We start from the raw sequence: 23552 nt of genomic DNA, 5'->3' as shown, positions 1-23552 counted from the left end.
CCCGCCCTCCCGGCCCATCCCGTGGGGATCGCACCGGACGGCTGCCCGCGCCGCACCTGGGCTTCTCCGCAGAGGCGCCCGCATCCCCGCCCTCGGAGCCGCATCCTCCGCAGCTTTCGTCGCCCCCGCCCCCATGTCCCGGGGTTTTGCCCTCTGGCTCCCCGCTGCCTTCCTGACCCAGCGCGCCTCTTCCCCGCTCGCGGTCGGCAGGCGCTTCTTTTCCTTTACGCGCAACCTTCGGCCGCCCCGACGCGCTCCGGGGCCCGATCTGCGGTCTTTCCCGGAGGCGCGCGGACCGCCGCGAGGCGGCCGGCGCGGGGCCTGGCACACAGTAGGCGCGCGGCGCGGGGTGCCTGTGCGGGGTCGCCGGCCCCTCCTCCCCGGTCCCCGCGCTCCGGATGGGGCCGCGAGAGGGCGGGTCCCGGAGGGGTCCGACCCGCCGTCGGGAGAGCGCGGGGAGCCGGCCGGACACGCTGTCGCGCTCCCGAGTGGGGCAGACGGATTACGCGGCCAGTTTTTACTCTTTGAATTCGTTCACAGAAAACCCTGAGTTTAGCTTTTTTTTTTTTTCTTTTTCTGGTCAGATATTGTTTTATGCTCCTGGGCTTTGTAGAAGATCCCTAGGGAGCGTCGCGGTGTGATCACCGCCCCCCCCCCCGCCGCGTTCTCTCCCGTGACGCGCGCCCCTCGTTCGCCTCTGCGCGGGGCCGGCGCCGGGAGTTTTCCTCCTGGAGGAGCCTGCGGGACCCGTGTGGAGGGGTCGGAATCGGCTCTGGCGGGATCACGAACGCTGGGGACCGAGAGTTCCAGCGAGTTCTGTGAGCGGGAGAGCCCTTCCCCCGCCTCTCCCCACACGTTCTGGCGAGCAGAGCAAGTGGCTGCATTTTTTTTTTTTAAGTGAAATAAATGTTACTTTTCACAGTGATGAAAGCGGTGATACCGGCGTGAGCCCGCGCTTGCCACGTTGGCTTTAGTGGTCCACAAGCCGCGGGGACTCCACAGCGGCTCTTTCTCCTGGGGTCTCCAGAGCTGACCGAAGGTCGTGTCCCCGCCGGTGCTGTGCGCGCGCCCGGATGCTGCCTTTCCTCAGACTGGCGGGAGGCTTTGGTTCGCGGCCTGCGCCGGTCTTAGGCTCTCCAACCTGGATGGCTTTCTACAGACTTTGTCACTCTCCTCTCTTTGTCCTACTCCTGACGCTTCCTCATTGCTTTCTTCACGATGAGCAGAAAATTCACGGAAGAAGCAGGTGGTCTTTAGCCCGGAACGAGGAAGGGTCTGCCATTTTCCCGTGTGCCTGCGCCCATTTCTCATCCCCTTTCCCTTTATCGGAAGCAGGAGTGTCCTCGCCGCGGCTGACGTCTTGGATCTCTCTGTTCTCATTTTCTCTCCTCTGTGCACATGGTCAGGTTTACATCTTCCAAAACAAAAACAAAAAGCTTCTCTCTCTCTTTTTTTTTTTTTAAGATTTTATTTATTTATCAGAGGGAGAGAGGGGGAGAGAGCGAGCACAGGCAGACAGAATGGCCGGCAGAGGCAGAGGGAGAAGCAGCCTCCCCGCTGAGCAAGGAGCCCGATGCGGGGCTCGATCTCAGGACCCTGGGATCATGACCTGAGCCGAAGGCAGCCGCTTAACCCACTGAGCCACCCAGGCGTCCCCAAAAAGCTTCTCTTGATGCTTCCCTCTTTAATTTTCTCTGATTAATGGGGTCTTCTTTAGAGTTGCAGTTTTTGTTTTTTCTGTTCTCTAACAGAGAGATGGTGTGATGATACTTCCTCTCAGGGCTTCAAATAGTACCTGTATATTTAGGGTTTTCTAAGATGTGTATTCGGTCCCCATTTTTCTTGAGTTTCAGGTGTTCTCTATTTTCATGTATCTTTTGGACGACCAGACTTGGATACTGAGTGCTCCAGACTTGGTTTGCTTTTTCTTTCCCTTCCTTTTACTCACATAGCCCCCTCAAGTACATACAAACGCTCCTTGTCCTATTTTAGGCCTTCACCCTAGAAACGGTGGAATCTTCTTCTCTCCTTACAGTAAGTCAGTCATTGCTCCTGTTTTTTCTACCTGAAATCTTTTTCTCCACCAGAAGATTGGTTGAGGCCTGGGTTAAGTTTTTCCTGAGCAGACATGGTCATATCCAAGCCCAGCACCACCTCTTCCTCCCTCCCTCCCTCCCTTTCTTCCCTCCTTCCCTCCTTCCTCCTTCCTCCGTTTACCCAGGCCCTACTTTAAAACCACCTTAGGGAGCCTTTAAACGTTAAGGATGAGGGGATGAAGGCTTCCACACAGACTGATTCAGTTGGTTTGGTGTGGTGCCAGATCTTGTCATTTAAAAAAATGTTTCCTTGGGCACCTGGGTGACTCAGTTAAGTGTCTGTCATCAGCTCCCATCATGATCTTGGGGTCCTGGGATCAAGCCCCATGTTGGGCCCCTGGGGAGTCGCCTCCTCTCCCCTCCACTCGTTCTCTCTCTCCTTCTCTCTCTCAAATAAATCTTAAAAAGAAAAAATTAAAAACATGCTCCCTCTGTGTTGGTAATTAAATGCAGCTAGGGCTGAGAACTGGGCTGAGAGCTTGAGGAGGGACTGATAGAACCCTGAGGAGTTATGGTATTTAACTCATTTAAAAATTAGGATAAGTGTTATCTTGTTGGCATGGTTAGTTGCTTATTTTCCTGGTATTTGGTACATGTACCTGTTAAAGTATATACTGTTTAAATTATTTCTCAAGGGCCAATTTTTGTCACGACTAGGAATTCCTTGAGGTCTGGGACCACGTATGCTGTTTCTTCTGCACTGCTCATGACCCTTCTGAGAGCAAACATGTGGGCTTTCCCCTTACAGTTCTCCAGCGGTCCAGACACCTTTTGGGTCCTACAGTTTAACCCAATTATGACACCACCTATCTGGAGTAAGTGCAGACCCCAGAGATGAAGAATTCAGCCCCGCCCACCTCCTCCAGACCCCACTGCTATGCCACTTGCAAGTCCCTGTTCTGACCTGTACTTTTGACCAACTGGCTGTAAATTGGGGGCTTTCCACAACCCGCTCCTCAGGTCAATAATTTGCTGTAATGACTCACAGAACTCTGGAAAGCTCTTTACTTAACCATTACCTGCTTATTATAAAGGGTATAACTCTGGAACAGCAAATGGAAGAGATGCCTAGGGCAGAGTATGTGGGAAGGGGCATGGAGCTTCCCTGAGCTTCCTTGCTTTCCCTGGGGGCACCATCCTCCTGGCATCCCCATGTGTTCACCAACCCAGAAGCTCTCTGAATCCCTTCACTTGGGGTTTTTATGGAGGCTTCATTGTGTAGGCATAATCATTGGGTGACCGTGATAAACTCAATCCGTAGCCCTTTCCCTCTATCCTGAGGTCAGGGATTGGTTCTTCTGGCATCCAGTCTCCATTCTCCAAGATAGGGTTGAAAGGGGCCTATTATGAATAACAAAAGATGATCCTCTCACCCTTCAAGAAATTCCAAGGGTTTTAGGAGCTCTGGGTGGGGAGCCAGGGGTGAAGACCTAGTTTCTACTCTGATAATTTTTGCGTCACAATATTATACCTTATTTTTTTGTCACGGCCTTGTACAGTACTTAATATATTTTAAAAACTTGATAAAAATTAGTTGAACGAATCAGTTGGTAAATAATGTAGAACAGATCTTGAATTCACAGTTTACAAGATGACCATCTGTTTCTTGGCTGATTAACAGGTCACTAGTCATACTTGGATAGTCACTCTTGTTTAAAAAAACACACACTTGTAATAAATTAGATTGGATTAAGATAAATAATATTTGCTCTTATGATTTGGCTTTTAACATGGCTAAGCTGTTGCATGATTATAGAAGTTCATTCAGACCTCGTCTTCAGTAGATGCTATTTAAAGTCGACTTTATGGATGGTTGAGACATATGTATCTTCCATCTTTTTTAAACAAATAGCTCTGATTTTAGACTTACAAGCTTTGGAATTTTCAAGTAGAACAAAACCTGTCAGATTGATAAAAGGTCTTGAACATTGGCAGAACTACTTCTTTTTAAGAGAATTAAGAAAGTAGGGAATGTGCATTAAGCCATCTACATATAAGAATCTCATTGGTTGGGGCGCCTGGGTGGCTCAGTGGGTTAAGCCACTGCCTTCGGCTCAGGTCATGATCTCAGGGTCCTGGGATCGAGCCCCGCATTGGGCTCTCTGCTCAGCAAGGAGCCTGCTTCCTCCTCTCTCTCTGCCTGCCTCTCTGCCTGCTTGTCACCTCTCTCTGTCAAATAAATAAATAAATAAAATCTTAAAAAAAAAAAAAAAAGAATCTCATTGGTGTTTTTGAGGGGGAAGTTTGTAATTCCCAAATATTTAATTACTGTTATAAGAAGAACCTATAATTGCTCATATAATAGTACCATATACTTTGTAATAAGTTAGAACTAAGATAAAAACTATAGAGTTTTCTTCTTGTGTTCTTTAGTTTTCTTAATATTTTTGTTGGTTTTTCTTTATAGAATTTGTGGTTGATGGTTCCTTTTTATTTTTATGTTTTAAAGATTTTATTTATTTGACAGGGGGAGAGAGAGCACATGTAGGCAGAGCGGCAGGGAGAGGGAGAAGCAGGCTCCCCAGTGAGCAGGGAGCCCGATGTGGGACTCGATCCCAGGACCCTGGGATCATGACCTCAGCTGAAGGCAGTCACTTAAACAACTGAGGCACCCAGGCACCCAGTTCCTTACTTTTTAATATTTGAAAATGTTCTGCTGCCTTTTTCAGACCTCCATGATTTTAGGTGAGGTATCCTGTATGAGTGGAATTTGTGTTTCCCTATATGAGATGTATCCTGTCTCTCTGGCTGCTTTATTTCATTTATTTTTTAAATATTTTATTTGTCTCAGAGAGAGAGAGTGAGAGTGTGTGTGTGTGTGTGCTTGCACAAACGGGGGAGAGGCAGGCAGAGGGAGAAGCAGGCTCCCTGCTGAGCTGGAGTTGGAGTTGAATGCGGGAGATGGATGGGGGACTCAGGACTCATCTGGTTGGGGACCCTGGGTTCATGAACTGAGCCAAAGGCAGACATTGACTGAGCCACCAGGCATCCTTCTTCCTGGCTGCTTTAAAGGCTTTTTCTTTGTCTTTAGCTTTCAGAAGTTTAATTATGATATGTCTTGGCATGGATTTGTTTGGGCTTATCCTATTTGGAGTTCTTAACTTTAATTTTTTTTTTTTTTTTTTTTAAGTAGGCTCCATGTCCAGTGTGGGGCTTGAACCCCACAACTGTGAGGTCAAGAGTACGTTCCATGCTGTACTGAGTGAGCTAGCGGGGCACCCCTCTGTTAGCTTTCAGAACTAGAAGTTTATGTCTTTTGCCATTTTGGATGTTTCAGCCATTTTAAGGATAAATTTTCTCTTTTTTTTTTTCTTTTTAGAATAATTTTTCAGCAGCACTTAGGTTGGGTAATTCCTGTTGTTCTACTTCCAGTTTCAACTTCACTTGTTTTTTCTTGTATTCAGTCTGTGATTGAGCCCAGCTATTGACATTTTGTTGTGGTTATTTTTCAGTTCTATAATTTCCATTTGGTTCTTTTCTGTATCTGTTATTTCTTATAAACTTGATTTTGTTGTTTGTTTCAGTAGTGTATCATTGCTCATTAAAGCATGATGGCTGCTTTAAAATCCTTGTCAGGTAATTCTGACATTTGATTCATGTGTGGTATTAGTATATGTTAATTATCTTTTTTATTCTTGGTTCTTGGTATGATGATTGACTTCTGATTTTTTCCTAGACATATTTGATATTTTGTTTGGAGACTGGGGATCCTATTTAAATCTTTGGTTATAGAAAGCAGTCGACCCAAGAGGTTTAGTGTGTAGGTCCCAGCCTCCCTTTTTTTTTGGTAACAGCTTTATTGAGTTAATAAGTCACATACCATCTATTTGTCCATCTTAGGTATGAAATTTTTTAGTGTATTTACAGAGTTGTGCATGCATCATTACAATCAATTTTAGAACATTTTCGTTACCCCACAGAAAAACTGCGCACTTCTTACCTGTCACTCCCAGCTGTCCCATTTTATTTCTGGGCAACTAGTGATCTGTTTTCCATCCCGTAGATTTGCCTGTTCTAGACATTTCATGTTACTGGTTACTGGTTTCTTTCACTTAGCATAATGTTTCCAGTGTTCTTCCATGTTGATGAATGTACCAGCATTTTGGTTTTTTGTATTGCTGAATGATATTTTAATAATAATATTATTTTATATTATTGTATTATTTTAATACTATTTTATAATGCTTTTTAAAAAAGATTTTAAAAAATTTATTTATTCATAAGAGTCAGAGAGACAGAGAGAGGCAGAGGCAAGAGAAGCAGGCTTCCCGAGGAGCAGGGAACCCGGGGCAGGTTTTGATACCAAGACCCTAGGATCATGAACTGAGCCAAAGGCAGACACTGAACCAACTGTGCCACCCAGGCGCCCAGACATAATGCTTTTGACTTATCCGTTAATCAGTTGATGGGTGTTTAGATTGTTTCCACTTTTTAGGCTATTATGAATAATGCTGCTTTGAACATTTGAGTTCAAGTTTTTGTGTGGATTGCTGGTCATATGGTAATTCTAGAACACTAAATCTAACATTTAGAGGAATTGCCAGATTGTTTTCCAAAGTGGTTGCCCCATTTCATATTTCTGCCAGCAATTTATGAAGGCTGCAATTACTTAGCATCCTCGCCAACACTTATTGTTATCTGACCCTTTGATTCAAGCTATCCTAATGGGATGAAGTAATATTTTGTGGTTCTGATTGCATTTTGCTGGTAGATAATAATGTTGAGCATATTTTCATGTGCTTTTTGGCTGTGTGTATGTATTGAGAGAAATCTCTGTTCCAGAGAGAAATCTCTGTTCTATTTTAAAATTAAGTTATTGTTGTAAGATGTCTTTATATAGTCTGGATACTTAATCAGCTATATAATTTGCAAATACAAATGTCCCATTCTGTGAGTGTCATTTCACTTTCTTGATGGTGTCCTTTCAAGCACAAAGGTTTTTAATTTTTGTGAACTTCAATTTATTAATTTTTTTCTTTTGTTGCTTATGCTTTAGGTTTCATTTTTGTTGTTGTTTTCAGTATGCTCCATGCTTGACATGGGGCTTGAATTCACAACCCCAAAAGTCACATGTTCCACGAGCTGAGCCAGTCAGGCACCCCCTTTATGAACCATTTAGGCTTCATATTTATTGCTTCCATATTTATTGCCACAGACCATTGCCTGATTCAGGGTCATGAAGACTTAATCTTATGTTTTATTCCAAGAGCATTAGAGTTTCAGCTCTTATATTTAGGTTTTTGATCTTACTTGTGAATTTTGTATGTAGTGTGAGATAGTGGTCTATCTTTATGTTTTTGTTTTAGATATTCAGTTATCTCAGCACCATGTGTTGAAAAAACCTTTTTTTTTTAAATTTTTAAAAGATTTTATTTATTTATTGGGCTGAGAGAATGTGTACAAGTGGGGGAGCAGCCAAGGAAGAGGGAGAAGGAGACTACCCGCTGAGCGAGGAGTCTGATGCGGTTCTGTCCCAGGACCCCACAATCATGACCTGAGCTGAAGGCAGGTGCTTAACCGATTAAGCCACACAGGCACCCCTGAAAAAAAACTATTCTTTCCTCCTCTGAATTATCTTGGCACCTTTCTCCAGTTGGGATTTTGGAAGGGATTGCATTGAAGCTATAGATCAATTTGAGGAATATTGCTTTCTTAACAGTATTAGTCTTCCAGTCCATGAACATGTAATGTCTTTTCATTTGTTTAGATCTTCTTTTGAAAGATTTTATTTGAGAGAGTGAGCGAGCACATGTTTGGAGCACATGAGTGGAGGGAGAGGCAAAGGGAGAGGAGGAAGCAGACTCCTGCTGAGTAAGAAGCCCCATGTGGGGCTCCATCCCAGCACCCTGAGATCATCATCTGAGCCAAAGGCAGTCGCTTGACTGACTGAGCCACCCAGATGCCCCCATTTATTTAGATCTTTTTTATTTATTTTAAAAATATTTTATTTATTTATTTAAGAGAGAGAGAGACAGAGCAGGAACACAAGCAGGCCGAGTGCTAGAGGAAGAAGCAGGCTTCCTGCTGAGCAGGCAGCCTGATGTGGGGCCCCATCCCAGGACCCTGGGATCATGACCTGAGCTGAAGACAGACGTGTAAAGACTGAGCCACCCAAGCGCCCTTATTTAGATCTTCTTAAATTGCTTTCAGTAATGTCTTCTCATTTTCCATGTATAAGACTTGCATTACTTTTGGTAAAACTTGTTTCTTAATCTTTTATTCTTTTGATGCTATTGTAAGTGGAATTATCTTCTTAATTCCATTTTGGGATTGTTATTAAATATAGAAATACAGTTGAATCCTATATATTAGTCTTATATCTTGCAAACATCCCTAACTCATTTAACAGTTCTGATGGTTTTTTAATGTGTTATTAAGGATTTTATGTATACTTGATATATCATCTCTGATGAGAGACAGTCTCACTTTTTCCTTCCAATCTGGATACGTTTTAATTTTTCTTGCCTAATTGCGTTGGCTAGAACCTCTTGTACAATATTGAATAGAAATAGTGAGAGCAGACATCCATCCAGTCTTGTTGATCTTACAGGGTAATCATTAAGTGTGAAGTTAGCTGTGAGTTATCTTAGATGTCCTTTTTCTTTCTTTCTTTCTTTTTTTTTTTTAAAGATTTCATTTATTTATTTGTCAGAGAGAGATCACAAGTAGGCAGAGAGGCAGGCAGAGAGAGAGGAGGAAGCAGGCTCCCTGCCGAGCAGAGAGCCCGATGCGGGACTCGATCCCAGGACCCTGAGACCATGACCCGAGCCGAAGGCAGCGGCTTAACCCACTGACCCACCCAGGCACCCCATCCTTTTTCATGTTGATGATGTTCTTCTCTATTTCTGACTTATTCCTTGTGTTTATCATGTTAATTTCTTTGCTGATTATCAGTCTGTTCAAGTTTTCTATTTCTATTTCTTCCTGTTTTAGTTTTGGTAGTTTATATGTTTTTTAGAATTTTATCCATTTCTTCCAAGTTGTACAGTTCATTAGTGTGTAATTTTTATAATATTCTTATACAGTTGTTTGGATTTCTGTTGTATTGGTTATGATCTCTCTCATTCGTGATTTTATTTATTTGGTTCCGTTCTGTTGTCTTTTCAATACGTCTGGCAAAGGGTTTATCAATTTTATTGATTTTTTTCTTAAACAACGGGCTTCTGGTTTCATCAATCTGTTCTATTGTGAGTTTAGTTTCTACATCACTTATTTCTGCTCTAATCTTTATTATTTCATTCCTTTTGCTGGTTTTAGGCTTCATTTGTTTTTTTTCTAGCTCCTTTAGGTGTAAGGTTATGTTGTTTATTTGAGATTTTTCTTCTTGAGGTAGACCTGTATTAATGTATACTTCCCTCTTAGCACTGCTTTTGCTGCATCCCAAAGGTTTTGGACTGTTGTGTTTTGTCATTTGTTTCCGTGTTTTTTTTTTTTTTTTTTTTTTAATTTCTTCTTCCTGGTTTACCCATTCATTGTTTCATTAGCACGTTGTTTATCCTGCATGTACTTGTGGTCTTGCCAGACTTTTTCTTGTGGTTGGCTTCTAATTTCATAGCGTTGTGGTCAGAAAAGGTTCATGGTATGTTTTCATTCTTTTTGTATTTGTTGAGGCCTGTTTTGTGACCTATGTTATGTGATCTATTCTGGAGAATTTTCCGTGTATACAAAAAGGAATGTGTTTTAGGATAAAATGTTCTGAATATGTCTGTTAAGTCCATCTGGTACATTGTGTCATTCAGAGGCATTGTATGCAGAACTTTGCTTCAATAGAATTATTTTCATTTCTTCTCCTTTGAGTTCATCCAGATTACACATTTTACATTAAAAGCCCATCAACTGCAGTTTTGTAATTACTGCTTTATGCAGGTGTCTTTAATTCAGGTAGGAAAAGTGTTCTAAACAAATATTGCTTTTTAAGTAGGCTCTACGCCTAGTGTGGAGTCCAGCACAGGGTTTGAACTCACAACACTGAGATCAGGGGTCAGACTGAAGCACTCACTAAGCCACCCAGGTGACCCCTCAAATATTTTTATTTTTTGTCTTTTGTATTTGTGTAGCAATCTTTATTTGATGCTGTTTATTTTTCCGTGTGGATTTCATTTACTTACTAATGCCTTCATTTTAGCAGTAAGGGCTTCCTGTGTTTCTTGTACAACAACTCTCCAAGTGACAAATTCTCTGCTTTATTTATTGGAGTTTCTTAATTTCTCCTTTATTTTTTTTTTTAAAGATTTTATTTATTTACTTGAGAGAGAGACAGTGAGAGAGAGCATGAACGAGGAGAAGGAGGTCAGAGAGAGAAGCAGACTCCCCATGGAGCTGGGAGTCCGATGCGGGACTCGATCCCGGGACTCCAGGATCATGACCTGAGCTGAAGGCAGTCGTCCAACCAACTGAGCCACCCAGGCGTCCCAATTTCTCCTTTATTTTTGAAGGATAGTTTTGCTGGATATAGAATTCTTGATTGATAGTTCTTCTAGGTGTAGACTTTGTCTCCCACTGTATCTGGCTTCTGTGGTTTTTGATGAGAAGTCAGTTTTTAAATCTTGTTGAGGATTTTATGTGATTAATTTTTTCTCCTGGTGCCTTCACATTCTTCTGTCTTTGGCTTTTGAGCTTGATTTTATTGTGTCTAGGTGCACATCTATTTGACTTACCCTATGTGAGGTTTATGTAGTTCCTTGGAAGTCTAGATTAATGTTTTTCATTGAACTTAAGATTTCAACCACTTACTTATATAAATTTGTTTTTTTCTTTTGTCTCCTTCCAGAATTTCTGTTTTATGTATTTTAATCTGCTTGATGATATTCCACAAGTTCATTTCTCTTCATTCTTTTTTGTTTCTGTTCTTTAGACAGGGAAATTGATCTATCTTGAAGTTTTGTGATTCTTCTATCTTAAGTCTGGTGTTGAGCCTCTTTAGTGAATTTTTCATTTCAATTATACTTTTTAGCTCTAGGATTTGTTTGGTTCTTATGTATTTTTTAACTTTTTAAAAAAGATTTATTTTAGAGATAAGAAGAGGAGGAAGGGGCAGAGGGTGAGAGTTTTTTTTTTTTTTTTTGAAGAGGTATTTATTTTAGAGAGCATGAGCTGGGGGAGGGGCAGAGTGAGAGGGAGAGAAGAGAGAAGCAGACTCTACTGAGTGCAGAGTCCTATATAGGGTTTGATCTCACAACCCTGAGGTCATGATGTGACCCAAAATCAAGAGTCAGTCACTTAACCAACTGAGCCACCCAGCCCCACCAAGGGAGAGAAAGCCTTAAGCATGGAGCCCGACTTTGGGGCTCAATTTCACCATCCTGAGATCAAGACTGAGCCAAAATCAAGAGTTAGAGGCTTAACTGACTATACCACCTAAGTGGCTCTTGGTTCTTCTTTAAATAAATTTTCATTCCTATTTATTTTCTCTCTTTGGTGAGAAATTATTCTCATAATTTACTTTGATTCTTTGGGTGTGATCTTAGTTTCTTGAACATATTTATATGATCTGATTTAAAGTCTTTGTCTAGGAAGTCCAATGTCTGAGCTTCCTCAGAGATAGTTTTACAGATTTCTTTTTTTTTTTCCCGTCTGTGTATGGACAATACTTTCTTGGTTTTTGGGTGTGTGTCATAGTGGTTTGTTGAAAATGGACATTTTTAATAATATAATGTGGCTACACTGGAAATCACATCTCTCTCTCTCTCTCACTGTTTGTTGTCATTTGTTTTATTACTTTTGGGGATAAATTCTTTAAATTCTGTATTCTTTGTTCTGTGTGAGCACTGAAGTCTCTGCTTGATTAGAGCTTAGTGGTCAGTGAATGATTGGACAGTTTTCATTAACTATCTTAAACCTGTAATCATCCAGCCTTTGCTGAGGGGTTGTTTCTGTGTGTATGTGTGTGTGTTGTGGCTTCTTTCATGCACCAGCAGTTTACAATGTGCCTTAGCCTTTACTTCTGCCTTATATAGAATATCAAGCTAAAGATGATAGATTAAGGCCTTGCCAGGTCTTTCCTGGGCATGTGCTTGCCTTCTAGATACTTTGGAGCTTTTCTCAGTCCTCTGTGTACCTTTCATTCTTCAGTTTTTCCTTTTAAGATTTTTTTTTTTTCTAAAGACTTGCTAATTTCCCTTTCTTTCTTTCTTTCTTTCTTTCTTTCTTTCTTTCTTTCTTTCAGATTATTTATTTATTTGACAGACAGAGACCTCAAGTAGGCAGAGAAGCAGGCAGAGAGAAAGAGAGAGGAGGAAGCAGGCTCTCTGCTGAGCAGAGAGCCTGATGCGGGGCTCAATCCCAGGACCCTGGGATCACGACCTGAGCCGAAGGCAGAGGCTTTAACCAACTGAGCCACCCAGGCACCCTTCCTTTTAAGATTTTTGATGGTACGTATTGTTTGCCTTAACTGTTTGTCACTGCCAACAGCTGTGACATTAAGCAAGTGTCTCTGGGTTGTGTTTTTTTTGTTTTGTTTTGTTTTTAAGATTTTATTTATTTATTTGATGGAGAGAGAGAGAGATCACAAGCAGGCAGAGAGGCAGGCAGGTGGAGGGGGGAAGCAGACTCCCGCTGAGCAGAGAGCCTGATTCAGGACTTGATCCCAGGACCCTGAGAACATGACCTGAGCCGAAGGCAGAGGCTTAACTCACTGAGACACCCAGGCATCCCAAGACTCTGATTTAACAAAAGCCCTGGGGGCAGGATGGTTCCCACTGTGGAGGGTGGGGGGTGTCTTCTGAATATAAGCCCTGAGTAAGAAGCTTTTCCAATGAGCTGCTAGATGTGGTTCTAGGGGGAGCTCCTAACCTCTTCTGCCTTGTTAAGCAGCTACTAGAGTGCTGCTGTTGACATCTACCATGTTTTCAGGTTGTTGGTTTCCAAAGCTTCCATGGAGTTGAAGAGAGGGGGAGAGGGCAAATGAAAATGTCCTAATGCTCTCTGTGCTTACTGGAAGTCTGCTATTTTTCCTGAATAAAAGCTTCTTGGATTGTTGCAAGTCTTTGGTAAATCTTTAGATTTTTGAAAGAGTTGATTTTGACTGTTGTTGCCATTGTTCTCATTACTATTATAGAGGATCAGGCTTTTATTTTAGGTCCTTATTTTGTCATGCTAGGTGTGTTTTCTCCAGCCTTTTTTTTTTTTTTTTTAAGCATTGATGTAATAGGGTTTATGTATTACATTTTAGCAGATTTGTTTAGGTCATTGACAAGTCTGAGATTAAGCAGTTCTGTTTTTCCAGTTTTGTTTGCTATTATTCCCCTATATTCTGGCTAAGCTGATTAATATTCTCTGAATATGTGCTGTCTTCTTCCATTTTGAGGCTTCTTGTTATCTTATTTTCTCTGCTCAAAATATTCTTTCTTCCCTCATTCCCACAATGGGAGTCCTGCTTATTTTCTAGATTTATTCTTTGATGTCATTTTTCTTCTACCTTTTTGTGAGCCCATGCATGTAATCCCTTCTTTACATTCCTTTATGTCTTTTTTTTCATAACTTTTGTGTGACCTTTTTATTATTATATCATGTAATATATATAGTTTTTTATTTTCTTCCCCTGCTAAGTTAGTTCTTTGAAGGCAGATGATGAATCATAGTTACTTATATGTTCAATAAATGTTCATTTAATTGGAGTGTAGGAGTGAGGTTTTGTAGCAAGAATGTTCTACATTTTAGGTATTGTTACTGGGATCAAATTTTATTCATTCATTATTGAACCCAGGGAAATTATCTATTCTGGAAAATTAAAAAAATTTAGGTAATATATGACTGTACACACACATACAGTCTTTGAAGATGTACAAGAATACAAAATGATAAAGGAAAAAAATAAGTTTTTCCAATTGAGATTGTTATAGTTTCTCATTAGAGGTTTGAGGCTCAGCCTTTTTTTTTTTCGGTCCTTAAAAGTTTTATTTATTTATTTTACAGAGAGAGAGAAAGAGAGAGAAAACAAGCAGGGGGCTGGGGCGCCTGGGTGGCTCAGTGGGTTAAAGCCTCTGCCTCAGCTCAGGTCATGATCTCAGGGTCCTGAGATTGAGCCCCACATCAGGTTCTTTGCTCATCAGGGAGCCTGCTTCCCTTCCTTTCTCTCTCTGCCTGCCTCTCTGCCTACTTATGATCTCTGTCTGTCAAATAAATAAATAAAATCTTTGAAAAAAAAAAAAAAGAAAAGAAAAGAAACAAACAGAGGGAGAGAGAGAAGCAGGCTCCCCGCTGAGCAGCAGGGCTCCATGCCAGGAACATGGGATTGTGATCTGAGCCTAGGGGAGACACCTAACTGACTGCAGCACTTGATGTCATAGACATAATATCTCATGACAGAAGTGGAACTTATTTACATGTGAGAATGACTGTGCTAAAATCAAACTAAATGATAAAAACCACAGGGAAGGTTGGGCTAATTGCCATGCTAATTTCTAGCCTCCATATATATCTTTTATCTCTTAGGACCAGCCCTAGTTCTCCATTCTTAATCCCATCTAGATGATACCTTCAGGGATTAGCAGAAAGTGTGTAAATGTGCATGTGATGCTCATTAATGCAAAGAAATAGGATGCATACATGCATTCCGAGTTTTCTTTATCATCTCATTAGATGAGTTGTTGATAATCGGGATAATTCAGAAGCTTGGTATATTTCTTAAAACATGCTTGCTAATGAAAACCTTGTAGCAATATTACCTGGTCTTATATTCAGTTAATTTGAACCATACTTGTTGCATACATGGCTTTTTGTTCCTGCCAAGAAAACAAAGCTATTGCACAGGTAGCACCCTGGAATAGCAGTTGCAGTTTCAGATTCAGACCTGGGTTTCAACTTGATCAATGGTTTGCAAAGTATTGATAGATACTTTACGAGTTACCCTTTTTGAGCTTCAGGTTCCTCTTTATGTTCAGTGATTCTAAGACAGAAATATTACTTTATGTTCTGATTTTTGCACGGAGTCTAAGGGATTAAAAGAAATAAGATTTGATTTATTCATCAATGAGTGTGAGGTAATAAGAGGTAGATGAAATAAACCGATCAACAAACAGAATGGATTAGAAGAACAATGCTTGGAGGAGAAAAAAAGGTGAGTTTTGAAACGTCAGTCCTTCTGAACATAGTGAAAAACTATTTTAATGTTGGAAAGGGAAAGATCAGTATTCTATTCATAGGAAAATGTTAGGTGGCAGAGGTTTTACTGAGAAAGAGTTTTAGTGGAGCCACTCAGTGCATATTTATTGAGTGCTCAATATGCAAATATTTTGTTATATGCTATAGGGGAGACTGAAAAGATGGTATTGTCAGTACCTTCCAAGAACTTATAACTAAATAACTCTCACAGAATTTAGTTACTTTAACTTACTGGTGGTCAAGAAGCCATTGACTTAAGACAAACCATAAGAGACTCTTAAACTCACAAAACAAACTGAGGGTTGCAGGGGTTTTGGGGAGGGGAGGCATAGGGTGGTGGGGGATGGACACTGGGTAGGGCATGTGCTATGGTGAGTGCTGTGAAGTGTGTAAGCCTGATGATTCACAGATCTGTACCCTGGGGCAAATAACACATTATATTAATGTTAATTAAAAAAAAAACAATAAACCATTGATGTCTCAGAAGTCCCTATTTTCAAGAACGTCACAGTCCACTGAAGAAACAAGCAGATTATCCATAGAAGAAGTAAGATGATATGGATAAGTACCAGGGTGCTATGAAGGACACCTTATGTCATATAAGACAGAAAGCTGTCAGGAAAGCTTCCTAGAAGAGTTCTCATTGAAACTGAATTTTGAAGAATGAGTCAGTTATACGTGGTACAGGCCACACTAGGTGAGTGTGTGTGTGTAGGGGGGTGTTGAAGAGTGATGAAAGATGAGGCTAAAGGCTAGATCAGGAAGGGCCTTACATGTTGTGCTGATATTGAGGATATCTGGAAAGGTTTTAAGCAGGTGAGTGTCGTAAGTATATTTACATTTTACAAATCACTTCTGAAACAGGATAATGAATAAACTGATTGAAGGTCAGACAGTACCAGTTATTAGGCTATGGAGTTATGCTTGTGAGGAAGTGTGAGGGTGAGGATGAAGGTCATGCCAGCAGGGGAGGAAACGGGAAGAGAAGAGATTCATGGGACATGAAGCAAGAGGCATTGACCGCACTTCACAGGTTACCCATGGAGAGGTTAAGGGAGAAATTGCAAAAAGGCTCGCAGATTTTTAATGTGGGCATCTGAGAGGATGCCCACATACCAGCAGAAGAAATTGAGGTTGAGGGATTTACTGGGAAAGATGCATTCCATTTGGTCTTCCTTGAGTTTGACCTGCCAGTGGAACATAAAACATAAGAGTTGAGTTGTGCCTTTGCCTTTGAATGAGATTTGGGATAGAAGCCTTGGTTGCAGGCACGTTTGGGAGGCGTCAGAACATAAGCAGCAGGTAGCTGTAGATGAAGCAGAATGAGTGTAGGAATGTGGATGAGGGAACCCAATACCCTAAATTAAACAATTGTCACTGTTTTGTGATGTGTTTGAAACGTATTAAATTTGTGTACATAGTTGTGATGTTTTCTTGTGTACATAGTTTGTGATGTTTGTATACATAGTTGAGGCTATATTTTTCTTTACTGTTAGTGTCATAACAGTTAAAAGTTTTGTTAATACTTTAATATTTGTGTGGCCTTTTTCCCAAAGTCTTGGAAAAACTTTTTTTTTTTTAACCTGCTATAAATGTACATTCAGTTTAAAAAATCCTATTGGGATAATGATTGAAATTGTAAAAATTTTTATGACTTCCAGATTACTTTGTTTTTGTTTATTTGTAGTTCTTGCTTCATTTTTGACATTTGTTAAACATTTGCTTTGTTTCACATGACACTGTAGGTATTTCACAGATTTGAAAAAATTTTACTACGTGTTTATTATTCATCTGTATTTTCCATGCTTTGTATCTTATCTGATATTCATGCACTCACTGCATGATAATGAATGTATTTTAGTTTGTGCTTTAAGGGAGTTTATAATCTAGTGGGGTAAACTAACCGTACAGTGCATGTGCATGAGTGTGCAGACCGATGTGTCTGTTATCAAGTGCTTTACGTTACAGAAGTCGGAACAGTGGATTCTGGGGTAAGGAGAACAGGAGAAGAACACTTGAGGAGACACGTCTAAAACAGAGAGAGGGGTAGGACGTGGGCCGTGGCAGCATGACTAGAGGGCAAGTGTGGAGGTGTGGATGGAGGAGCGGTCCTGAGGGCGGGCAGGCTGCCTGGGAGAAGTGCCGGGAAGGGTGCTGCAAAGGGTGCCGCAGCCTGTGGTCTTTTTTTTAAATTGTTGAAGTATGGTTGACATACAGTGTTGTGTTAGTTTCAGGTGTACAGCGTAGGGACTCAAACATTTTAATTTCAGTTTCAGTTAACATACAGTGTTGTGTTAGTTTCAGGTGTATGATAGAGTGACTCAGCCATTCCCTGTATCACCCAGTTCTCCTGATGCGCACTTTCCCCTGATCCGCGTCACCTATTTAACCCATCCTCCCCACCAGCCTCCACCAGCCTCCACCAGCCTCCCCTCTGGAACTATCAGTTTGTTCTCCTTAATTAAGAGTCTTTTTCTTCTTTTCTCTCTCTCTCTCTCTCTCTCGCTTTTTTCCCACAACATAGTGATTTGACAGTTCTATGAATTACTCAGTGCCTACAGTGATAAATGTAGCCACCATCCATTACCATGCAACATTATTACAGTATTAGTGACTATATTCAGCATGTTGTACTTTTTATCTCTGTGACCGATTTTATAAATGTAAGTTTCTACCTTCTTAATTCCTTTCACCTGTTTGGCGCATTCCTCCAACCCCCTCTACTCTGGCAACCACCAGTTTGTTCTCTGTATTTATGAGTCTGTTTTTGTTTGTTCATTTTTTTTTTTTTTTACATTCCTTGTATAAGTGAAATTACACGGTTACTTGTCTTCTTCTGTCTGATTTATTTCACTTACAGTAATGCCCTTTAGGTCTATCCATGTGGCAAATGGCAAGATTTCATTCTTTTTTTCTGACTACTATTTCATCATACACACATACACACAAACACATATACATACTTAATGTGTGTATCGCATCTTTTCCATTCATCTATTGATAGACTGCTTTCATATTTTGTCTATTAGAAATAATGTTACAGTGAACATAGGGGTGATTTCATTTTCTTTGGATAAATACCTAGTAGTGGAATTACTGGATTAAATGATAATCTGTTTTTAATTTTTTTGAGGAACCTCCATAGTGTTCCACAGTGGTTGCCTATTGGTTGTACCTATTTACATTCACAGTAATAGTGCACGAGGGTTCTCTTTTCCCCACATCCTCACTCAACACTTGTTTCTTATCTTTTTGGTAATACCCATTCTTACTGGTGTGAGGTAATATCCCATTGTGGTTTTAATTTGCATTTCTATGATGATTAATGATGTTGAGCATCTTTTATGGGTTTGTTGGCCATCTGTATGTCTTCTTTGGGAAAATTTGTTAAAAAATGAATTAAAAATGTGATGTATCACATTAACAAAAGACAAAAGCCATCATATGAATAGATTGAGAAAAAGCATTTGACGAAATACCTAGTAGTGGAATTAAATGATTAATTTAATTCATATCCTTTAATTTAATTTACTTCTTAATTAATTATATTCATATCTTCATATCCTCTGCCCATTTTTTATTTGTTCTTTTTGGTGTTGAATTGCTTAAGTTCTTTTTTATATTTTGGGCATTAACCCTTTATTGAATATATCATTTGCAAATATCTTCCTCCACCCAGTACATTGCCTTTTTGTTTTGCTGATGGTTTCCTTTGCTGTGAAAAAGCTTTTTATTTTGGTGTAGTCCCAGTAGTTTATTTTTGCTTTTGTTTCCCTTGCCTGCAGAGACATATTCATAAATATGTTGCTAAGACTAATGTCCGTGAAATTGGTATTTATGTTTTCTTTTAGCCGTTTTATGGTTTCATGTCTCACGTTTAGGTCTTTAATCCATTTTGAGTTTATTTTTGTGTAGAGTGTAAGAAAGTGAGAAAAGTAAGAAAATTTCATTCTTTTGTAGGTAGCTATATCCAGTTTTCCCATAATCATTTATTGATGGCACCGTCTTTCCCCATTATATATTCTTGCCTTCTTTGTCATAGATTAATTGACTAAGCTCGGTTTTATTTCTGGGCTCCCTACCCTGTTGCATTCAGATCTATATGCAGATCCATATGTCTTTATTCGTGCCAGGACCATGCTGTTTTGATTAGTATAGCATTGTAGTTTATCTTGAAATCTGAGATTTGTGATACCTCCAGCTCTGTTCTTCCTTAAGGCTGCTTTATTTATTTTGGGGTCTTTTATGGTTCCATATGAATTTTGAGATTGTTCTAGTTCAGTGAAATATACTATTAGTATATTGATAAAGATTGCATTAAATCTGTAGATTGCTTTAGGTGGTATGGACATTCTAACTTTAACACTATTAATTCTTCCAGTCCATGAGGATAGTTGTGTGTTTATGTTTGTTTGTGTTGTCTTCAATTTCTTTCATGAATGTCTTACAGGTTTTAGAGTATAGGTCTTTCTCTTCCTTGGTTAAATTTACATCTAGGTAATTTATTCTTTCGGGTGCAATTGTAAATGAGATTATTTTCTTTTAATACTAACTGTTGTTAGTGTATAGAAATGCAACAGATTATGTGTATTAAATCTGTACTCTGCACCTTTACTGAATTCCTTTATTGGTTCTCATAGTTTTTTGAGGGAGTTATTAGGGTTTTCTATATATAGAAATGTCTGCAAATAGTGACAGTATTATGTCTTTCTCACCAGTTTGAATTCCTTTTATTTTTCTCATCTGATTGCTATGGCTAGGACTTCCAGTACTATGTTGAATAAAAATGATGAGAGTGGGAGTCTTCGTTTTATTCCTGACCTTAGGAGAAAACTCCCGGTTTTTCACCATTGAGTATGATGTTAGCTGTAGGTTTTTCACATACGGTCTTTATTATGTTGTGATATGTTCCTCTAGATCCACTTTGTTGAGCGTTTTCATTATTAATGGATGTTCTATTTCATCAAATGCTTTTTCTGAATCTATTGATATGATGGTTTTTGTCTTTTGTTAATGTGATATATCACATTTTTAATCTGTTTTTTAAGATTTTATTTATTTGACAGAGAGCACAGGACGGGGAGTGGCAGGCAGAGGGATAGGGAGAAGCAGGGTTTCCACTGAGCAGGGAGCCTGATGTGGGACTTGATTCTAGGACCCTGGGATCATGACCCGAGCTGAAGGCAGACACTTAACTGACTGAACCACCCAGGCACCCTACATTTAAAAAAAAAAAAAAACTTTATTTATTTGACAGAGATCACAAGTAGGCAGAGAGGCAGGCAGAGAGAGAGAGGGAAGCAGGCTCCCCGCTGAGCATAGAGCCCGATGCGGGACTCAATCCCAGCACCCTGGGATCATGACCTAAGCCGAAGGCAGACGCCTTAACCCACTGAGCCACCCAGGCACCCCTTATCCTACATTTTTTAATTGAACCCTTTTACATCCCATTTGATTGTGGTGGATTATTTTTTTTTACTATGTTGTTGAATTTAGTTTGCCAATACATTGTTAGCGATTTTTGTATCTATGTTCACTAGAGATACTGTTCTGTAGTTTTTTGTTTTGTTTTGTTTTGTTTTGTTTTTGTAGTGTCTTTGTCTGGCTTTGGGTCAGGGTAATGTTGGCCTTTTAGAATGTATTTGGGAGTTTTCCTTCCTCTTCTATTTTTGGAATAGTTTGAGAGTAATAGGTATTAAGTCTTATTTAATTAAGCATTTGGTAGATCTCACCTATGAAATCATTTGATCTTGGACTTTGGTGTGGTGGGAGTTTTCGATTACTGATTCAATTTTGTTACTATAATGGGTCTTTCCAAATTTTCTACTTCATCATTCAGTTTTGGAAGATTGTTTCTAGGAACTTACCATTTCTTCTAGGTTGTTTTGCTGGCATATCATTTTTCATAGTAATTTCTTATAATCCTTTGTATGTCTGCAGTGTTGTTATTTGTCCTCTTTCATTTTTCATTTTATGTATATGTTTTTTTTCTTTATTAACTTGAAGAGTCTGGCTAAAGGTTTATCAATTTTCCTTATCTTGTCAAAGATTCAGCTCTTAGTTTCATTGATCTTTTGTGGGTTTTTTGTCTTGATTTAATTAATTTTGCTGTTTGTTATTTCCTTCCTTATATTAACTTTGGGCTTTATTCTTTTTTCCCCCATAATTCTTTAGATGTAAGTTTTGATTGTTTATTTGAGATTTTTCTTCTTTCTTGAGGTAGGCATGTATTGCTATAAATTTCCCTCTTAGAACTGCTTTTGCTGTATCCCAAAGTTTTGGACCATTGTATTTCCGTTTTTATTTGTCTCCATGTGTTTTTTTATTTCCTCTGATTTTTTCATTGACCTATTGGTTGTTAAGTAGCATGTTGTTAAACCTCCATGTGGTTGTGTGTTTTTCTAGTTCTTTTTTTGTGGTGGATTTGTAGTTTCATACTATTGTGGTTGGAAAAGATGCTTGGTATTGCTTTAGTCTTTTAAAACTTATTGAGACTTGTTTTGTGGCCGAATGTGATCTGTCCTGGAGAATGTTCCAGGTGCACTTGAAAAGAATGTATGTATTCTGTTGTCTTTGGATGGAATGTTCTGTATCTCTCTATTAAGACCTTCTGGTCTAATGTATCATTCAAAGCTACTGTTTCCTTATTGTCTGCCTGTATGACCTATCCATTGATGAAAATGTGTTAAAATCCCTTACTATTCTTGTATTCCTATTAGTTTCTCCCTTTATGTCTATTAATATTTGCTTTATTATTTAGGTGCTTCATTGTTGGATGCATAGATATTTAGAATTGCTATGTACTCTTTTTTTTTTTTTTTAAAGATTTTATTTATTTATTTGACAGAGAGAAATCACAAGTAGATGGAGAGGCAGGCAGAGAGAGAGAGAGAGGGAAGCAGGCTCCCCGCTGAGCAGAGAGCCCGATGCGGGACTCGATCCCAGGACCCTGAGATCAGACCTGAGCCGAAGGCAGCGGCTTAACCCACTGAGCCACCCAGGCGCCCATAGAATTGCTATGTACTCTTGTTGGAATGATTTTGATCCCTTCATCATTATGTAATGCTCTTCTTTGTTCCTTGCTACAGTTTTTGTCTTAAAGTTTAATTTGTCTTATATAAGTGTTTCTACCCCAGCTTTTTTTTTTTTTTCCCCATTTCCATTTGCACGGAACGTTTTTTTTCTATTTCTTCATTTTCAGTCTGTCTGTGTCTTTGGGTGTTGGTTTTAGGTTTTTCCTTTCAGCATTTAGACTATATCATGCTATTCTTTTCTGGCCAGCAAAGTTCCTGCTAAAAAATCAACTGATTGCTTTATGGGGTTTCCCTCGTATGTAACTGCTTTTTTCTTCTTGCTTTTAAGATTCTCTCATTATCTTTTAATTTTTGCCATTTTAATTATTGTGTGCCTTGGTGTCGACCTTTTTGGCTTCATCTTGTTTCAGGCTCCTATTCTTTAAAAACCCTTTAAAACACATTATCCACTTGACTCTCTTAGCAGCATTGTGAAAAAGAGAACTTGCAGATTTTTTAAATGTTTTTGCATTTTTTCTCCCGTCTTCTTTTTATAATTTCTACTTTAAGTGCAAAAAAGAGTTCATTATCATTATCATCTTCATTTAACAGATGAAGAAACTGATGCTTAATGATTTAACTAGTTTCATAAACTTAAAAAAAATGGATTTCGGATTAGAGCCCAGGTCTAATACACTAGGCTTTTTTTTTTTTTTTTTTTTTTTTTTTAGTATTATTATTACATTAATTCAATGCCTGCTTTTTTTCTCCTTTTAATTCTAAAAGTTAGGAGATTAGTAAAAACATTATATAATTGAATTATTGAATGAAAGTATGTACTTTGAGCAAATTTGCTTTTGTGTGTGTTCCCTCTCAAGGGTAGTATACATAGATGAGAAACATGAATGAAGAATCTGGAAGAATGGTTAGCCTACAATGACTCTGACTTACAGATCCGAGAAGGTTAGAATTTGGCAACTTAAACTAAATATTTTGTTTTACTTCACTTTAACCATTTATTATGAAAAATTTCAGTCATATCCCAAAATAGAGAAAATGATATTGAATCCTCAGGTACCCATCACTTAGCTTTAGTAGTTATTAACTCATAGCCATCTGATTTCATGTATAACTCCCCTCCCTACTCATAATCTGCTGTCAGATATTTTTGAAGCATTTCCCAGACATCATTTTATTTCACTGGAATCATTGAAAATGTTCTGTTTGAGTTTAACTTGTACTCTTGTGTCTATTTATGTCATAGGGATTAGGTCCAATTCTTTGTGTTTGACTGGCTCTTTTCCCTCTTGACCATGGGGTTTTTTGAAAACAAAACCCCAGA

The 23552-nt window shown here is 39.4% G+C and overlaps 1 protein-coding gene across 3 annotated transcripts in view; it reads left to right on the top strand.

Annotated features, from left to right (window-relative positions):
• TPST1 (tyrosylprotein sulfotransferase 1) overlaps nucleotides 1-23552 on the top strand; it is a 106253-nt gene that overhangs the window by 577 nt on the left and 82124 nt on the right. The window contains exon 2 of one of the 3 annotated variants that reach the window (XM_059414765.1): nucleotides 12262-12466. The exons of the other annotated variants lie outside the window; for them this stretch is intronic. The gene's annotated coding sequence lies outside the window, so the exon portion shown is untranslated. The remainder of the gene's footprint in view (nucleotides 1-12261; nucleotides 12467-23552) is intronic. 3 annotated transcript variants of the gene reach the window in all.

The sequence above is a fragment of the Mustela nigripes genome, chromosome 11, assembly GCF_022355385.1.
Source record: "Mustela nigripes isolate SB6536 chromosome 11, MUSNIG.SB6536, whole genome shotgun sequence".
NCBI lineage: Eukaryota > Metazoa > Chordata > Mammalia > Carnivora > Mustelidae > Mustela > Mustela nigripes.
The sequence above is the reverse complement of the archived record's forward strand: the minus strand, read 5'-3'. Positions and strand labels throughout refer to the sequence as shown.